The sequence below is a fragment of the Pyrus communis genome, chromosome 17, assembly GCF_041283825.1.
Source record: "Pyrus communis isolate YQ-2024b chromosome 17, ASM4128382v1, whole genome shotgun sequence".
Classification (NCBI taxonomy): Eukaryota; Viridiplantae; Streptophyta; class Magnoliopsida; order Rosales; family Rosaceae; genus Pyrus; species Pyrus communis.
The window spans coordinates 1,180,237-1,197,814 of record NC_142581.1 but is presented as its reverse complement, the minus strand read 5'-3'; the positions used below and the strand labels follow the sequence as shown (position 1 = coordinate 1,197,814).

The window sequence follows — 17,578 nt, the reverse complement described above, 5'->3', positions numbered from 1 at the left end:
TTTCTATAATGAGGATTATTACTCGCGCAATGCCAACAGTTCAGGATTACCAGCCGATCGCAAAACTTTCAAACCACCGAGGACATCAGATCAACGCTGGTACAGTTACAACTCTCCAACCGGCTTGTATACAGCGCTATCTAAATCTCAAAAACGTCGCCGCCAACGGATAGATTGCATGGCTCGGCGACAAGAAGCGCAAGCTAGTCCGGCCAACCAATGGCAACCAAAAAAGGCCGTGGAAGATATTGGCGAACGGCCAACCCCGACTATCATGACCGAGTTAGTCGAAGGGAGGAAAGTAGCGGATGCTGATTTCGAAACCACTATTGAGGAAGCTGAGAAACGTATTAAGATCCTTCTCCGGCCTGGGGAAACGAGAGCTCGTCTAGAATACTTTACACAAGAGGCCGAAAGGAAACTTTCTCCGTTACCAACGCGCGAGCCGTTTATCAAAATACGGCGCAACTTACACCCTCCATTCCTCGGTGCATCCATGGAATACATGCGAGAATTTCATAAGAAATACTCCGCAAATGATTTGTACGGACTCCCCAAGGCATGCCAGGAAGCCCTCGACTTAGCGCTAACTTGTCCTGATGCCGAGCAGATTATCCAGAAAACTTCTGATCCAGCCATTAAAGCTAGGTTCCAACATATACGGGAGGCTCGGGTCCTTGGTTTTGAGGTCGATCCTTATACAGATATCGACACCGCCGAATTACCCTTTTCGCTCGAAGACCTTCAGCATTTACGCTATCATTTCGAAGTCTTCTCAGCTGTATCGCTCTTCGGCCTCACGGCCGACGAGGAAAAACGGATAGCACGATTGGATACCTATCTAGACACGAGGAACGCCCGTATTGCATATGAAGAACGAGCCCGTGTAACAAAGGACCAACATAAATCTTCGGCAGTCCACATCGTCGAAGGAAATGGCCCACCCACACTCGATTTGGTTCCCACGTCTCGGATACCGGCTCTTACCGAGGAACTCAAAAGTCTGATCGAGGATTTTCCGACGACTGCTACAGAGGATAGTTCTCCGGAAGACAACGACCATGACCCAATGGGCCCCTCGGTCCTCGAACATATGAAGATTAGTATGGTACACGTTCTACCCGCTGAATTCTAACCGAGTACCCACCAGTCGAGTTTCTTGGACGGGGACGTAGTAGCCGAGGAAGCCACACAAGTAGACTTCGTCGCAAACGACGACGACCGAGAAAACCAAAGCGGAGATAACCTTAAGGCAGCTTTGGCCGAGCTATTTCCCCGCTCCTCCTCGGTTAATCTCCAACACCTGAAGCCGTTGTACGTCACGGCACACATCGAAGGATTTCCCATTTCTAAAGTATTTGTTGACTGTGGAGCCACGGTCAACATTATGCCAATATCCGTCATGAAGGCTTTACGCCGTTCTGATAATGAACTCATTCCGTCAGGGATCACTATGAGCAGCTTTGTTGGTGACAAATCTCAGACAAAAGGGGTGCTCCCGCTGGAAGTTAGCATTGCCGGTCGTCAACACATGACGGCATTCTTTGTCATTGATTCTAAGACGGATTATAACGCATTACTTGGCCGCGACTGGATCCACCAAACCAGTTGCATTCCTTCATCATTATACCAAGTCCTCATCTTTTGGGATGGCAAATCGGTCGTAGTTCACCCGGTCGATAACCAACCATTTGAAACCAACATGATTCAGGCTCGCTATTATGATGATCACGTCGGCTACATCACCCTCCAAGGCCTTAACGAGGATGGACGGCCGACGAGAATTTCAGTGCAAAAAGTGATTGAGGTCGGCGCCGAGACTGTCCAACAGGATTCGGCGAGACTTGGCTTGGCGAACTTGGTTATCAATGCCGATGATTGAGCACACCACACAAGAATGGCGTCAGGCCGCGGTTTCATCTACAATGGAACGTCTGCTGGCCCATTGGTACGCCATTACCAAGCAACCACATTCTGGCGTCAATTTAATCGAATTTCTGGCCGAATCAGATAACGGCCCCGTTCTATCTTTCGATAAAGTTCAGGCTGCGCCGGCCGAACTCGAAGACCATCGACCTCAAGTCAAGGACCCGTTAGAGGAAGTGAACGTCGGCACGGCTGAGGATCCTCGAACATTGTTTATTAGTGCGTTACTCCCATCGTCCATGAAGGTCGAACTCCGTAAATTACTCCACGAATTTAAAGATTGCTTTGCGTGGAGTTATCATGAAATGCCAGGCCTCGACTGAAACCTTGTGGAGCACGAACTACGCATCAAGGAGGGGTGTAAGCCTTTTCGACAGCCTCCTCGCCGATTTTCAAACGAAGTACAACTCGGCATTAAGGAAGAATTAGTTCGGCTTCTAAAAGCCGGGTTTATTAGGACCGCTCGGTATGTCGAATGGTTGGCCAATATCGTCCCCGTATTAAAGAAAAACGGTGCCCTTCGCATTTGCATCGATTTCCGTAATCTAAATCTGGCTACTCCCAAGGATGAATATACGATGCCGATCTCAGATTTATTAATTGATGCCGCGGCTAATCATGAATTGCTCTCTTTTATGGACGGTCATGCGGGTTATAACCAGATTTTCATCGCCGAAGCTGACGTCCACAAGACGGCTTTCCGTTGCCCGGGGGCACTTGGTACTTACGAATGGGTAGTCATGCCTTTCGGCCTCAAGAATGCTGGCGCCACATACCAAAGAGCCATGAATATGATCTTCCACGACTTAATCGGTACAATCGTCGAAGTTTATATCGATGATGTGGTCGTAAAATCCAAACGTCGTCAAACACACCTGGACGACCTGAGGCAAGCGTTCCTTCGCATGCGCAAAAACAACCTCAAGATGAACCCGGCCAAGTGTGCTTTCGGTGTTTCGGCCGGTAATTTCTTAGGATTTTTGGTGCACCATCGCGGCATCGAGGTCGACGAAAATAAAGCCCGCGCCATCATTAGCGCACCACCGCCGACGACAAAGAAGCAGCTCCAGTCGTTACTCGGGCAGATAAATTTCCTCCGTCGCTTCATCGCCAATTCGGCGGGTAAGATGAAGGCATTCTCTACGCTCTTAAAACTTAAGGATACCGACAAATTTGAATGGCGCGAAGAGCATCAAATGGCATTTACGCAAATCAAGGTGGCCCTTTCAACCCCACCCGTGCTCGTTCCACCATGTCGCAACAAACCCCTTAAATTATACATTTCGGCAGCTACTGAATCCATTGGTTGCCTCCTCGCTCAAGACAACAATGGAGGGCGTGAACAAGCGATCTTTTATCTTAGCCGAAATCTGAATGAACCAGAGCTCAATTACTCCCCTGTCGAAAAACTGTGCTTAGCTTTGTTTTTTGCTGCATCCAAGCTTCGGCATTACATGTTCCCATCAGTAACGCAGGTCATCGCCCAAACAGACGTAATTCGATACATGCTCACTCGGCCTATTGTCAAAGGCCGAATCGGGAAATGGACGCTCGCGTTATTCGAGTTCAGCCTTCAGTATGTACCCCAAAAAGCCGTCAAGGGGCAAGCTCTCGCCGATTTCTTGGCCCAACACCCTTCCCCTTATGGTTCTGAGGGAGACAACGTCGATATCGGTTTAATCACCACGCGCGATGGTCATTGGACTATGCATTTTGATGGTTCCAGCACTTCGACCTCGGCGGGTGTGGGCATTGCAATTCAATCGCCTGACCACTGCCGATGGTATTTTTCTCTCAAGTTAGATTTCAGCTGCACCAATAATCAGGCCGAATATGAAGCCCTCATTATCGGCCTCCACGTTTTACACGATCTACGGGCCTCCCGCGTTCTCGTCCTCGGTGATTCCGAACTTGTAATTAACCAGATAAACGGCCTGTTTCGTTGCATGAGTTGTACTTTAGCGCCCTATCACATGGTCGCCACCTACCTGGCTGAGTCGTTCGAACAGATCACCTTTGAACACATTTCACGCATCCACAACACAGACGCCGACGAACTCGCCCAGATCGCCTCCGGAGCACTACTCATGGGGGGCAAGCTAGGCCGAATTGCAGTCACAGGTCTGCGCTCGTACCCAGCCTTGATCAATAGGCAAACTCTCCAGCGCGCACACGTAATACGCACGAGGGTAATGTCTCTCCCATCCCTACTAGAACGAGGAGATCCCGTGGAAATATGTGCCGTCGAAGTAGAACCAGATGATTGGAGAAGGACGATGTTACGATACCTCGATAACCCCAATGGGAAACATGACCGAAGAACGAAGGTCCACGCCACGAATTACGTGTCGTACCAAAATGAGTTATATCGCAAGGGCGAGGACGGGTTACTACTATTGTGCCTCGGCCCACAAGAGGCCACCCAAGTAATGGCCGAGGTACATGAAGGAATTTGTGGGGCACATCAGTCCGGACGAAAGATGCGTTGGTTGCTCCGACGACACGGTTATTTTTGGCCCAATATATTAAAAGATTGCATCGAATATGCACGGAGGTGCGTACCATGCCAAATTCATGGACCTATACAGAGAGCCCCGGCCGATTTACTACACTCGGTCACTAAACCTTGGCCATTCAGGGGTTGGGCAATGGACGTAATTGGCAAAATCACGCCATCATCAGGGGCAGCGAAACACGCGTGGATAATGGTAGCAACTGACTATTTCACTAAGTGGGTCGAGGCAAGGTCATACGCCGAATTCACTGCTAAAGAGGTATGCAACTTCGTAGAGGAGAATATTGTGACCAGATTCGGCGTGCCAGAAACGATCATAACTGATAATGGTACGATATTTACGGCCGATAGGTTTAGGGAATACGCGGCAAGTTTGAATATCCGACTGGAGCAATCTACGCCGTATTACCCACAGGCAAACGGGCAGGCCGAGGCAAGCAATAAAGTGTTGATCGGCATCCTTGAAAAAATGGTAAAAGAGAAACCGGGGTTGTGGCATTTGAAGTTAAATGAAGCATTATGGGCATACCGAACTTCACCCCGGTCGGCCACTGGAACCACTCCCTATGCATTGACTTATGGACACGACGCTATGTTACCAGTCGAATTGAGTATAAGCTCGTTGCGAGTAATTGAGCAGAATGATTTGTGCAGTATTGAATATAGTCAAGCGATGCGACAAGAGTTAGAAGACTTGGAAGAAAGTCGAATCGACGCGGGTAACTTGTTGATAGCACAAAAGAAAATTGCCGAGCGAGCATATAATCAGCGTGTAAGACAAAAAACGTTCGGCGAGGGAGAACTGGTTTGGCAAACTGTGTTGCCTGTTGGAATTAAAGACCCCAGATTTGGCAAGTGGTCGCCAAATTGGGAAGGGCCATTCATCGTTCACAAAGTCCTCGGCAGGGGGGCATATCATCTAAGAGATCGGACGGGTTCAGTTCACAAATTACCGATTAATGGAAAGTTTTTAAAGAAGTACTATCCAATTACATGGGAAATGCAAGAGTAAGACCATTGTATTGAGAGCAAGACGACCATTGTATAGCAAAACGACCATTGTATTGGAAACAAAAAATCATTACAAGTACAAATACAATGATGAACTCCTAAGGGGTCGAGGGGAGGTAAGTCTCAAGGGCAGCTTTCAGCTCCAGCCACTTCGCCTCGCTCAAAATTATCTCAGCCTGCCGCGTTTTCTTGTTGCACTGCAGTTGCTGGATACGCCGCGCGCCGGCAGCGAAGGCCGTCAGCCGAGCCTTGTTAGCCTCAAAATCCTTCTCAAGCTCGGAAGCAGCAGCCGACCTTTGACGTCGAAGGTCAGAAATCTGACGCTGGAGGTCAGAGATCTGGAGATCAAACTCGGTCAGCTTTGCTTTCTTGGCCTTGAAAGCCTCCATCTCTACTCGGCCAGCCTCATGCGCAACCTTGGCCACCTTCAAATCGTCCTCGGCCTGTAGGGCACGCTCAAAGACAAGAAAGTGTTGCCGAGTCCGCTCCAGGAGGTCGGTTAGGAAAGAGATGCCCTCCGGGCTCAGGTGACCACCGCTGGCGAGGTCATTAAGACACTCCCCAACAGAGTCGAGGCCCTTGCACCGGAGAGCTTGGGAAGCAGTCAGAGATAGGACTTCGTGCAGCTTCACGAAGACTTCGGCGGGCGTGGCTCCTGCCGAGTCGACCGGAGCTGCAGAGGAGCCGACCTCACCAGTCGTGCTTTGAAGCAGAGCGTCAAGTTCCACTTCCCACGATGGCTGTGCACATGAAAGGAAAACTGTGAGGGAAAGTAAGACGTGATATAGTGCATAAAGAAAAAGGGGGATTGTTTTAGACCTGCTGAGAGGAGACTTCGGCCATGCCCTCTGGGTCATTGCTCGAACCCAGGGAGCTTAATGGCCGAGCCCAGTGCCTTAGACCGCTACGCAATTCACGCGGCCGATGGAGGTTATCTACATTTGATGGCCACGACGGCGGCCAGGAAATATAGACAACGCCCCTCGGCGCGTAAAATTGCCGGTGAAATGAATGTTCAGGCACCTGACATTTAATATCTTTTCAAAAAACGTGTCACAAAAAAAAAAAAAAAAACAAAACTCAAACACAAAAGAAACAATACTTACAAAGGCCGAAGAGACTTCCTGTGGAGGAATGGGGGGGTCTTCGTCCTGCGGGTGGATCGGTGACTCAGCCGTGGCCTCAGGATCGACCATGGGTCTCTTGCCACGTTCCGCCGCAGTAGGACGTGGTCGAGCGGTCACCTCGACTACAGGAGGAGGATGGACGGGAGGAGAGTTTACTGGTCGGCGTCGGCGTTCCAGGGGAACCTCTTCGCTCTCGCTCTCGACATCCTGGACAAAAAAACAGATTATTTTACGACCAAGAAACCTGAAGGAACAAGAGTAGAAGCAGAATTATACCTCCAAAACGACCGTTGGAGTCGGGGGTGTTTCGGCAGGAGCAGCCGATTTCCCCATTTCGGGCGCCACGACCGGCTCTGAAGTATGAGCGGATGCGGGTGCGACGATTGGATCGGCCTGGGAGACGGCTGGAGGATTCGAGGTTGGAGGTGCCTGGGCAGTCGGCACAGATGGAGAGCCGGCAGGAGCGGGCGTCCCAGTAATGTCACTGGGGACGACATGAATCTCCCGGTCGCCCTTCTTCGCCAATTTCTTGACGCGCTTAGAAGGACGAGGGGCCTCTTCCGCCGGCTCGGCCCCTTGGTGGGGGCGTTTGGCAGGGATCGACCGCTCGGTGACAAGGGTCCTCTTCATAGGCGCTTTCTTCACCTTTGCCACCGCGGCGACCACCTCCACCGTCCTCGGCACGCGAACCCCTGAAAAGCGAAGTAATTAGCAACGAGGATCAAGTTGTAAAACAAAGGAGGAAAGAATAACGGAAAGACTACCTTGGGTCGACTCCTTAGGTTGTGTCGAGGATGTTGACCTTGGGCGGTCGCCGAAGATCTTCATCGCCAGATCTTCGGCCGGGGCGCCGAAGAAGTTGCCGGTATACTCCTCCCACCAGTCCCCGAAGGTATCAGTTCCCAGAGATTCAGGGACCGCCGGCCGAATCCTGAATTTCCTGCACTTCTCTTGGAACTCCTGGTCGGACGTCTTGCACTCCCTCTCAGAGGAACCGGTAAGACGCCCCCGACTTAGGAGTGACCGAGAAGCGAGCAGGGGGATGGGGCTGCCTTGAATATAGCCGAGCTGCCGGGCGACAAAATGGGGGTGGTAGACCTCCCAGCCAGCTCGGCGGGCATCGCAACCCAGTGGAAGGTCGCGAGCCAAAACAAACGACCCCCAGCGCTGACGAATGTCCGCATCCTCGGACGCGGCCCACGCGGCCGTAAGAAGCTTGAGCGAGGAAGGGTACTTCTGGGGCCGGCACACCAGGAACTCGTCATCCGAGAGGACATCTAGGCCGAGGAAGTGTTTGAAAATCTCGTCGGCCCGGTGAGGTGGTGCCGGTCGAGATGCCAGTTGAAGACCGAGGGCGGCCGTTCGCTGGAAGGCAGGGACCTCCGGTCGAAGAGTAGAGAAGTAAACCTGCAACCAGAGTTGGAACACCCAGAGGGGTCCGTTCTGATGCGGGTCGATCTTGCCAATGGTCGCCTCGGCCAGGCAACGGTAGAGATTGGCGAGTACGGCTGGACTGAGCGCCAACAAGCGACCATTAGCCAGTGCCTGGGCCACCGGCATGTTCTCCACCAGGCATTTGTTCGACCAAGTACAACAAATGAATTTGTTGTACCAGTAGAAGAGGAAGGCCTCGTGCTCTCCCTTCCTAAGGCTTTCCTCGCCTCGGCCGGCGAAATGAAGAATGAGAGTGTTGTAGTTGAAGAAGTTCTTGTGGAGCTTCTGAACTTCTTCCCTTGGGGGCTCCCGATCACCCCGGCTTAGCGTCTCGACAGCCCTTTCGTCGAATAGTGCCTTCAGGTCGAGAGGAGAAGGGTATCCGGAAAGGGCGGCGTCAATAGGAAGGCCGATCGAGGAAGTCCCAAGGATGGCCGAGACGTCGAGGATGGTGGGGCCGAGAGGGCCGAATGGCAGGACCATGGTGTTGGTGGCCGAACACCATAAACTCAGGGCCGCCATGAGCAGCTCCTTATCCATGGCAATTTCCATGGTTGACAGAATAATGGCATCGTAGATGCCGAGAGCCTTCCACTCCTTGGAGAAGAAGGAGCTCATTCGGTCGACCCAGGCGGCCCAGGCCGTGGTGGTCGAGGGCCAAGCTCCTTGAGGACGAGCCAAGCACCATTTCGACCAGTCAAACCCTTGAAGAAGGGGGGTTAGACATTGCTCCTTGAGCAAGTTGGTGACAGACGACGGCACTGCGTCTTTGAAGAGGGGACCCAGAATCTGGTGGGTGGTGGCCATATCCTCTTGAAATCGCAGCGTCTTGACGGCGCTGCGATCGATGAATGACTTGCACTTATTGATCTCATCGGAAAGCTTCGAAATAAAGGAGGCCATTTGCAGAAGGAAGAACTGAAAAATTGCAGAAGGTCTGGAAGGTTTGATTTGAGCAAACAAAGATGAGAAATTAGAGATTCTGGAGTTTCTGAGGGCGTAAGAGGCGAATGGCAGAAATGTGGGTATTTATAGGCTTTCCAGAATGAATATCAAACGTCTGGAATTCAAAAGCGCTAGTTCAGATTGGGGGGAAATGTAACCGGGAAAGTCTGCAATCATTTCGGATATTTTGGGAACCTGCGAAAATGGGATCGAGGAGTCGAAAATCCAGGACGCACGATGGCGTGTGGCGACAGGTTCAATGCATTTAATAAGGATGAGACGGTTCAATTAGTGCACGGTTTCGAGGCCCATGAGTGAAGCTTTTAAGAACGGCGGAGAATCGACACGTGGCCACGCGTTGGGGACGACGAGGAAAGTGCAATCATGTCTCATAAATATGCAGGAATAATGATCATTAAGAGAGTAAAGTTCAAAAAAGCAATAAATGTCTTCGCTTCTTCAAGGTCGAGGCCCGACCAAGAGGTGACAGTCGGCGACCTCAAAAGCGAGGGGGCAATGTTTGGGCCCAAAATATCTTGGGCAGGCCGAGCAGTCAGATGTGCTCGGCCCAAGGTAATAACAGATGCTATGGGCCGAATAATAAGGCCCGGGCCAGCTAACAGGGTCGGCCAAATCCTATCATTAATGGTCCAGATAAACAGAAGGGTCGAGGGAGTCCTGTTGCGACTGGGATTCTCGACCAGCAAGGAATGAAGTCCCGAAACGAAGGAAAATTCAGAATCCCAGTAGGAGTAGGTTTGTTCGAAGAAGAAGCGAAATGGGACAAGGACTCCCAATCCAAATCGGAGTCAATTTCAAGGAATGGGGCACTATAAATACAAGAAATCATGCAAACAGAAAGGACCTTCAGAATCAGCATACAATTGCCCTGCGCAAAACCTCTCAAACACCTTGAGATTTTTCCTTTTCTTTTCCTGCCGACACACCTTCAGTTTGGATAAACAGCACTGTGGAAGCACCCGGCGAGCACCTTCAGTTTGGATAAACAGCACTGCTGCCGCAGAATCAGCCGACCGAGAAGCACCTTCAGTTTGGATAAACAGCACTGCGTCGAGGTCGACCGATTATCTATCCAAGTCTCGGTCGAGAAAGGTTTTCGAACCTTTGTTGGCAGAGGTCACCTTGCTAAGCTTTCTCGGCATAGTTAGGTGTTACGAATCACATTGCTCGGCGTACAGGACGCCGAGTGGTTTTATGATTGGATACTCGCAAGTAGGTTTCAGGGTTCGGCATTCCGACGGCCGAACTACGTTTACCATCAAGACATACATCACGTTCGAGTACCTGTGCCCATACACCTTGGTCTCGATTCGACGTGCTTATACTCTCACGAATATAATCACGGTGACCGAATCGGGCTCCGACGATTATTGAACTCCGCAGAATTGGCAGCCTTGTCTTCAGGCTGTAGAACTCAGAGACCGAGAGCGTTCCTTCCTCGGTCGCAATCGCAAGATACAGAAGTCAACGACGCGCTCCAAGCGACATCAACAAATTGTACTCCTCGGCCGAGCTCGGCCGACGAGTTGGCACGCCCCGCATTCAACCGAAGGACGTAGTTAGCTTACTAGTTACTCGGCCTGCGCGCCACGTAGGTTTTGTAATTATTAGGGTCAACACTATGTTGATATAGTCCCACTAATCTAATATTATCGCGCCACGTATATTAACTATAAGAAACTATTTTTTTGGACCAGCAAGTTAGTCCTTTCGACTAATCCTCCTGCACGAATTTTGGATTAGCAACTTAAAAATAAAAATCTTATTTATAGTGGGCGATTTGATCCGAATAATTGAGATAAAATCTTGAAATTATGCTTTTTAGAATGTGGGCAAATATCACGTTTGATAAGAGCACAGAGAAATTTGTCGGAGACACCTTCCTACATCATCAGAAGGGGGATTATACAAGGAGAAGATCGAAAACCTACGTATTCAACATGTATTCAAGGCTTGTAAGCAAAGAAAATGCACTTAATTTGCTTTGCCAACAACGAAGTTGCCCAACAGATAAGGATCTCTATTTTACACATGTCGTTAGTAATATTTATGTTGTTCAGATATCAATTACTTTGGAGGCAGGCTATTACTACATATATTGGCGATCAAAGATCATGAGACCATGGGTTGAAGACGTGGACCGAATAAGAGCCAAAGGCTAAAGACCGAAGGCCGAAGACCCAAACTCATGGCCGAAGACCAATATGACGGTGGCCGAAGGGCAAACTTATGGTTGATGACCGAAGGCTAAAGTCATGATGATATCTCAGGTTGAATGAATTTTTGCAAAAGAAACGTTTTCCCTCAACACGCTAAGGCCTCGTTTGGTGGGTCATATAAGAGCCCGGATAGGACAAATAATACAAACCCGGTCATTTGGTGTCCTCTCGTATTAAATAGTTGTCGGATTAAGTTAGTCAGTTTGTTTATTTACTAGGTATACACCTGCATAATAAACCCTTCCAAAAGGAGAGGATTATTAGTTTGATTCCCTTCCCTCTCTCTCGCACTTCGTTCTCCACGACACCTCATCTCGTTGTCGTCGTTCTCCCCGTTGTCGTTCTTGCCGGCACCATCAACGCCTACGGCCGCCACGTCTTCCTCTGCTATAAGAGCCCCGAGACCTGGCCTTCGCGCATCGAAGGCTCTAAGCCCGATCCACTCCTTAATTTGATGCATTTGGTTGTCGTAAATTTTTGTCAAAAAAAAAAAATCCCTTTTTTTCATTAGTCATCAAATTTTTTTCGTAAAAATAATATAATCTGATCTCTTATCCAGTCCGGTACGGTACCAAATACATTATAAATAATACGATCATTAGTATTATACTGCACCAAATGCCTAACTAATTTAGTCAATATAGTCCAATGGCATATTATCCTATCTGGCTGAAATAGTCAGTACAATCTGAGCTCCCAAACGAGGCTGTGTTTGCATAGAAAAATGGGGGCAATGTGGGAGCCAAAAATTACCCCTTCAATATACAAGTCACTTGCATGCTAAACATAGGGAGTGAGACAAACAAAGGAGTGTGATCAAACACCTCCATGGAATATGGAGAAATAGAAGGAGAATGGGACTTGGAGCCCAAGCATTTTACGCCATAAAAAGGCCAATAATCACACTAGCAGGGAGAGAGGTTTGAGATCGTTCTATATTTTATATGCATCCTGATCAAATACCGACTTGACAGCCAGAGTGTTTCATTGTAGGTCGTCCTCCCTCATTGATTGCATGCGAAGATGGTGTATAAAGCTTCTCAACATGTTCAAGATTACTTGTTGATGAAGAATTGGAGTACCCAATTTTTTACGTTCCAACATAGACACATGGAAATCGTGTATATTTGTTTATTGCAGAGGAGAAATCTCATTTCGTAAGGTTTCTCTTTCTGGTGGGAAACTTGGAAGTTAGTGGGAACTAGCGGGCATGTGATCCAAAACATCTGCAGGCTTCTTTCTGGTGTAAGTTTCTCTTCTTTTTGGTCAACCTTTCCGGTCTGCGGAAGTTGCTCAACAGAGAGTTCAAAACAATTCTAGTCTTTGAATCCGGATCCTCTTTGTGAGGATTCAGAGAATTTGTGAATCATGTCCGTTCACATGCATTGTGCGGTTAGAATCATTTTGATTTTTTTTTATTTAAAATTGAACACAAACAGTATCTAACGAAAACTGACTGCACGATGTGCAAATACACGATTCAAAAATCTTTGGAATGCTCACAAAGAGAATCAGAAGAGGATCCTGTTGGCTAGTATTCAACATTAAAGCGTCAGTTAAAACGGTAATACCCACATGCAATGGAGACATAAATGCTTCAAAGTAATTTGCACAAATTAAAGAAGAAAATTTTCTATGTGCCGGAAAAATGGTCAGGCATATCGTGAAAATTGGTACTTGTCTATCCAGAACTTTCTGTTACATGTGAACAGGCCCCAATGAGTAAGTGTCAACATAGTGTGGCTCAATTGATCCAAACACATAAAACATCTAAATCCAATTATTTTCAGGGTAGCAAGAAGAATTGATAAAGGGAAAAAAATGGAACAAGAAGAATTGATAAAGGGGAAAAAAAAATGGATTGCAAACTGATAATTAACATTTCCCGGAACAAGCAGTAGAACAATTCTGAAAACATCCTTTGTCAGACAACATGTGCCTAAGTCTTTCCTCTTCTACTGAAGTAGTAAGTTGCAACACAAAAATATAAAACTAACTCAAGTATAAGCATGCCTACAACACAGAATAATCGAGTTCACAACGAACAAAAGATTTTATTTATATATTCCTTTCTTCTGATTTGTCCGAGAAGAAATACTGTTGAAATGAAATGGAGTCCTTTCTCTGGCAAGCAGTCCAAATCTAGAAGTAGCTATTGATCCAACATTATCTTGATCTCCTTGACCCACTCCTCTTTCTCCTGAATGTATTGTTTTGTCAAGAGACGCTCCGCCTCTGCAGTATGCACGTTGTCTTTCCACTCCAACTTAGACGACGGTGGTATCGCATACCGTTCATAGTCGCTTGGCCTCCAGCCTAGCCACATAATATCCTGGACAACTAAATTGTAGTTGTCATACGCCAGTTGCGCAGAACCCTACTTATAGGTGGACAATATTTCTATCCCTTTCGGATTACAACCCATGAAAGCTGGAATTTCCAACTCCTCCTTGATTTTTTTGAGAAAAGATCGAGTAGGCATACAAAGCTGATAAATAGATAATCTTCATGGAACCTCTCGGCCACCAATCTTTCAAAGATTGTATTCTTTTCAACCACCAAGAAACAAGTAGCATCAATTCTTATGTTTTGAATTCGGTCAACAATGGAACGTTAATTCCGATGCTAAGCTCGCAATTTGTAATAACACCCTCGTATTCATAGGTTAGAGGACCAACGACCATACCCCTTGACTCGGGCTTAATATTGAGAGAGAGTCAAGTGCATTCGAACATGCATGCTATATGATGAATAACGTCAACACAAGTCGTATGTTTTGAAAGTTGACTTACCAAGGTAATACAAACGGCGCGGTGCTATGTAAACACCGTTAATGAGATTTTGACAAATAATACCAAGTGCAACCAAAACCTTGGTAGATTCCATGATAGTATGGGACGCATTAACATATGCCTTCCACACGGCTCGCCTCTGTCACATACTTTGCGTGCTTAGGTGATTATCTTGGCATAGGGGCAATCATGCGGCCTTGCAAGACATTGGAAAGATAGCTCTTGATTTTAACCAACATTTAAGAATGGGTAAAATTCTAGGCCTCGACGTACCGATGGGCCCTTGTGGGGATAAGGTCCATTGAAGGTTGGTTGCGGAAGCCTGGTTCGAGCTTTGCAAGTATGCGACGGATGCTCAACTTGGTCATGGGGACTAAGTGTTGTGACCGTGACTGGGAATGTCGTTGAGGGTGGCTGCAAGTGAATGCATGACACGTCGGAGCTGATGTTCAGTGGTGTCATCTCCAGGGATGTTGTCACCTTCAGGGATGTTGTCCCCTTGGTTTTCTCCTGTCAGGGCATGGTTGTCTTTGATGTTTTCCTGTACTATATGGTTGTACACATCTAGGTCCTTGTCACTGTTGGCAAATTTGATGGACTCATTGGAGATAGAATAGTCGAGATCCCTTAAAAGATAGTCATTAGTTGATTCCAACACGAAATCATCGGTTTCATAATCTTCTGCCATAATTCAAAGTTTGGAATCGATAGAAATATAAATAAGAAACTGTTCATTCACATAAATTCTTTATTTCTATTTTTATTATGAATCTGCAAATTCCCAAGGCACCCTTTTGCCTTTCGACGAGATTTATATTTTTATTATTCGCCACACATGCATTTCAATAAATAAAGAATTTATCTGAATGAACAGTTTCTTCTTTATATTTTTATCGATTCCAACCTTTGGATTATGGCGGAAGATTATGAAACCAATGATTTCATGTCGAAATCAACTGATGACCATCTTTTAAGCGATTCGACTATTCTGTCTCCAAGAAGTCCATCCAATTTGCCAATAGTAATAGCGACCTAGATGTGTACGACCATATAGTAGAAGAAAACATCGAAGGCGACCATGCCCCGACAATAGCAACCTAGACGTGTCATGCAATCACTTGTAACCTCCCAGTCACGATCACAGACGGTCACAACACTTTTGTCTCCATGACCATGTTGAGCATCTGTCACATGCTTGCAGAGCTCGGATCGGGCTTCTGCAATCAACCTTTAATGGACCTTATCCCATAAAGGCCCATCGGTACGTCGAGGCCCAGAATTTTACCCCTTTCTCAAATGTTGGTTAAAATCAAAAACTATATTTCCAACATCTTGCAAGGCCGCATGATTGTCCTTATTCCAAGACAATCACTTAAGCATGCAAAGTATGTGATAGAGGCAAGCCGTGTGGCGCAAGGAAGGCATATGTTTAATGCATCCCATATCATAACGGAATCTATCAAGGTTTTTGCTATACTTGGTATTATTTATCAAAATCTCATTGCTTGATAAGTCAACATTCAAAAGATACGACTCTTGTGCATGCATGCTATTCATCAGATATTACAAACTGAGAGCTTAGCACCAGAATTAACATCTCGTCCTTTGTTGACCAAATTCAAAACATAAGGAGTGATGCTAGTTTTATCTTGGTGGTTCAAAAAAAATACAATCTTTGAAAGATTTGTGGCCCAAAGGTTCCATGAAGATTATTTATGTATCATAATCACGGACCTTGTATGCCTACCCGATCTTGAGTAGTTGGAAATTCCAGCTTTTGGTCTCGTGGATTGTAATCCAAATAGGATAGAAATATTATCCACCTACAAGTGGGGTTCTGCGCAATTAGCGTATGACAAATACAATTTAGTTGTCCCAGATATTGTGGAAATATTATCCACCTACAAGTGGGGTTCTGCGCAATTAGCGTATGACAAATACAATTTACTTGTCCCAGATATTGTGGTTAGGCTTGAGACCAAACGACTATGAGCGGCATGCGATACCACCATCCTGTAAGCTTTATGCTGCACTTGGTATCATTTATCAAAATATTCTTGACAAGGTTTACATGGCAACGCACGGTGTGTATTACCTTAATAAATTAGGGTTATAAACAGAACGAGCAAAAGAACCACAAAAAGGGAAAAGGAAAGTTACCGAAGCCAAGGATGTCCTTGATGTCTTCGGCGGTGGGGGTGGTCTTGCCGCCCAACACAGCCAACAAGTATGCAGCGACCACCTTCATCTCTGCCTGTCAAACACAAATTTAATCAGTAAAAATGGCTATTAGTCTCTCAAATACAAATTTAATCAGTACTTGAGAGGGCTCTGGATCTGCGGAGTGCGGAGAGAGAGGGTAAATTTGCAGCCAAATGCAAAATGAAGCAAGGAGGACGGCGAAATGAGGTTTTATGCAGAGCTGCTAGGGTTTTGATCGGACTACAACACCCAGCCACACTCGGGTTTGGGCCGGATTATAGTAACTACCAGCCCATTCTTGTTTTACTGTATTTTCAATGTTTTCTCGTTTAGATTTATGTGTCATTAATTTCTTTCAATATTTTCTCATGTTATAACCTTTATTTTGTCAAACGATAGATTTTGTTAAATTACATGTTAGATTAGTCACCATTAGATTTAAACACTCACGCCGTCGTGTAGGGGCTTAAGACCTTTCTATTAGGGGTGGGTTCGGTTCGGTTTTTTACCAAAACCGAAGATCAAATCGAAAAGTAATTTTGGTTCAGTTTTCTATCGGTTTGTATTTGGTTCAGTTTTTTTTTTTTTTTTTTTTTGTAATAGCATACAAATTTCCTAAGAACACAAAGCTTGCAGCCATTCTGGAAGGCCAATGATATAAAGTCTGGAAGGCCAACGATACAAAATCTGGAAGGCCAATCATCCTCATTGGTATAAAAGTTAAAAAATTATGATTTAATCTTATGTGATCATTAGGCCAATGATACAAAAATGCAGCAAGAATAAGACAGAACAGACCTATGAGGTCCTCCTCGGGGAATAGGAATTTCAGACCTCCATTCCTTTTCTAATACTTTCCCATCTTTTACAGCAAGACTACAACAATTTAACCTATCTTAATCTAGTGGAAGAAATTAATTAGTTGTCCTGCTTTAAATGTGTTTACCACATACAACGCAATTCCTCCTCAATACAAATTAGTACCGCAGGGCTCCTCCTCCATCCCAGAAACTAAAACAAATCCATCCAGAAACTGAACCAATTTCACATGCAAGGATAATAAAAAATAAAAGGACAATCAAAAAGGATAATCACAGAGAAGTGAGAGTGTGAGACTAGCCTTTTGTATCATAATCACGGGCAGAAGACATCCTTTTATGTCTACTCGATCCTTACAATTAAGGAGGAGTTGGAAATTCTAGCTTTTGGTTTCCTGGATTGTGATTCGGAAAGGATAGACTTACTCTCCACCTAAAAGTCGGGCTCTGCAAGACTGATGTATCACAACTACAATTTAGTTGTCTCGGATATCATATGGCTAGGTTTGAGGCTAAGGGACTATGACTGGTATGAGATACTATCATCGTGTAAGTTGGAGTGGAAAAA

At 46.4% G+C, this 17,578-nt stretch overlaps 1 long non-coding RNA gene across 2 annotated transcripts; it reads right to left on the bottom strand.

Moving 5' to 3' along the window:
* Positions 1-13,034: 13,034 nt before the first annotated feature.
* On the bottom strand, positions 13,035-16,537 carry LOC148689198 (uncharacterized). Of its 2 annotated transcripts, none has more exons than XR_015958119.1 (2): positions 16,311-16,537; positions 13,035-16,244 (listed from the first exon to the last, which is right to left on the bottom strand). It is a non-coding gene; the product is annotated as an uncharacterized LOC148689198 (long non-coding RNA). The 2 variants fall into 2 exon arrangements; XR_015958120.1 differs by having other exon boundaries at positions 13,035-16,240.
* Between the last annotated feature and the right edge of the window lie 1,041 nt (positions 16,538-17,578).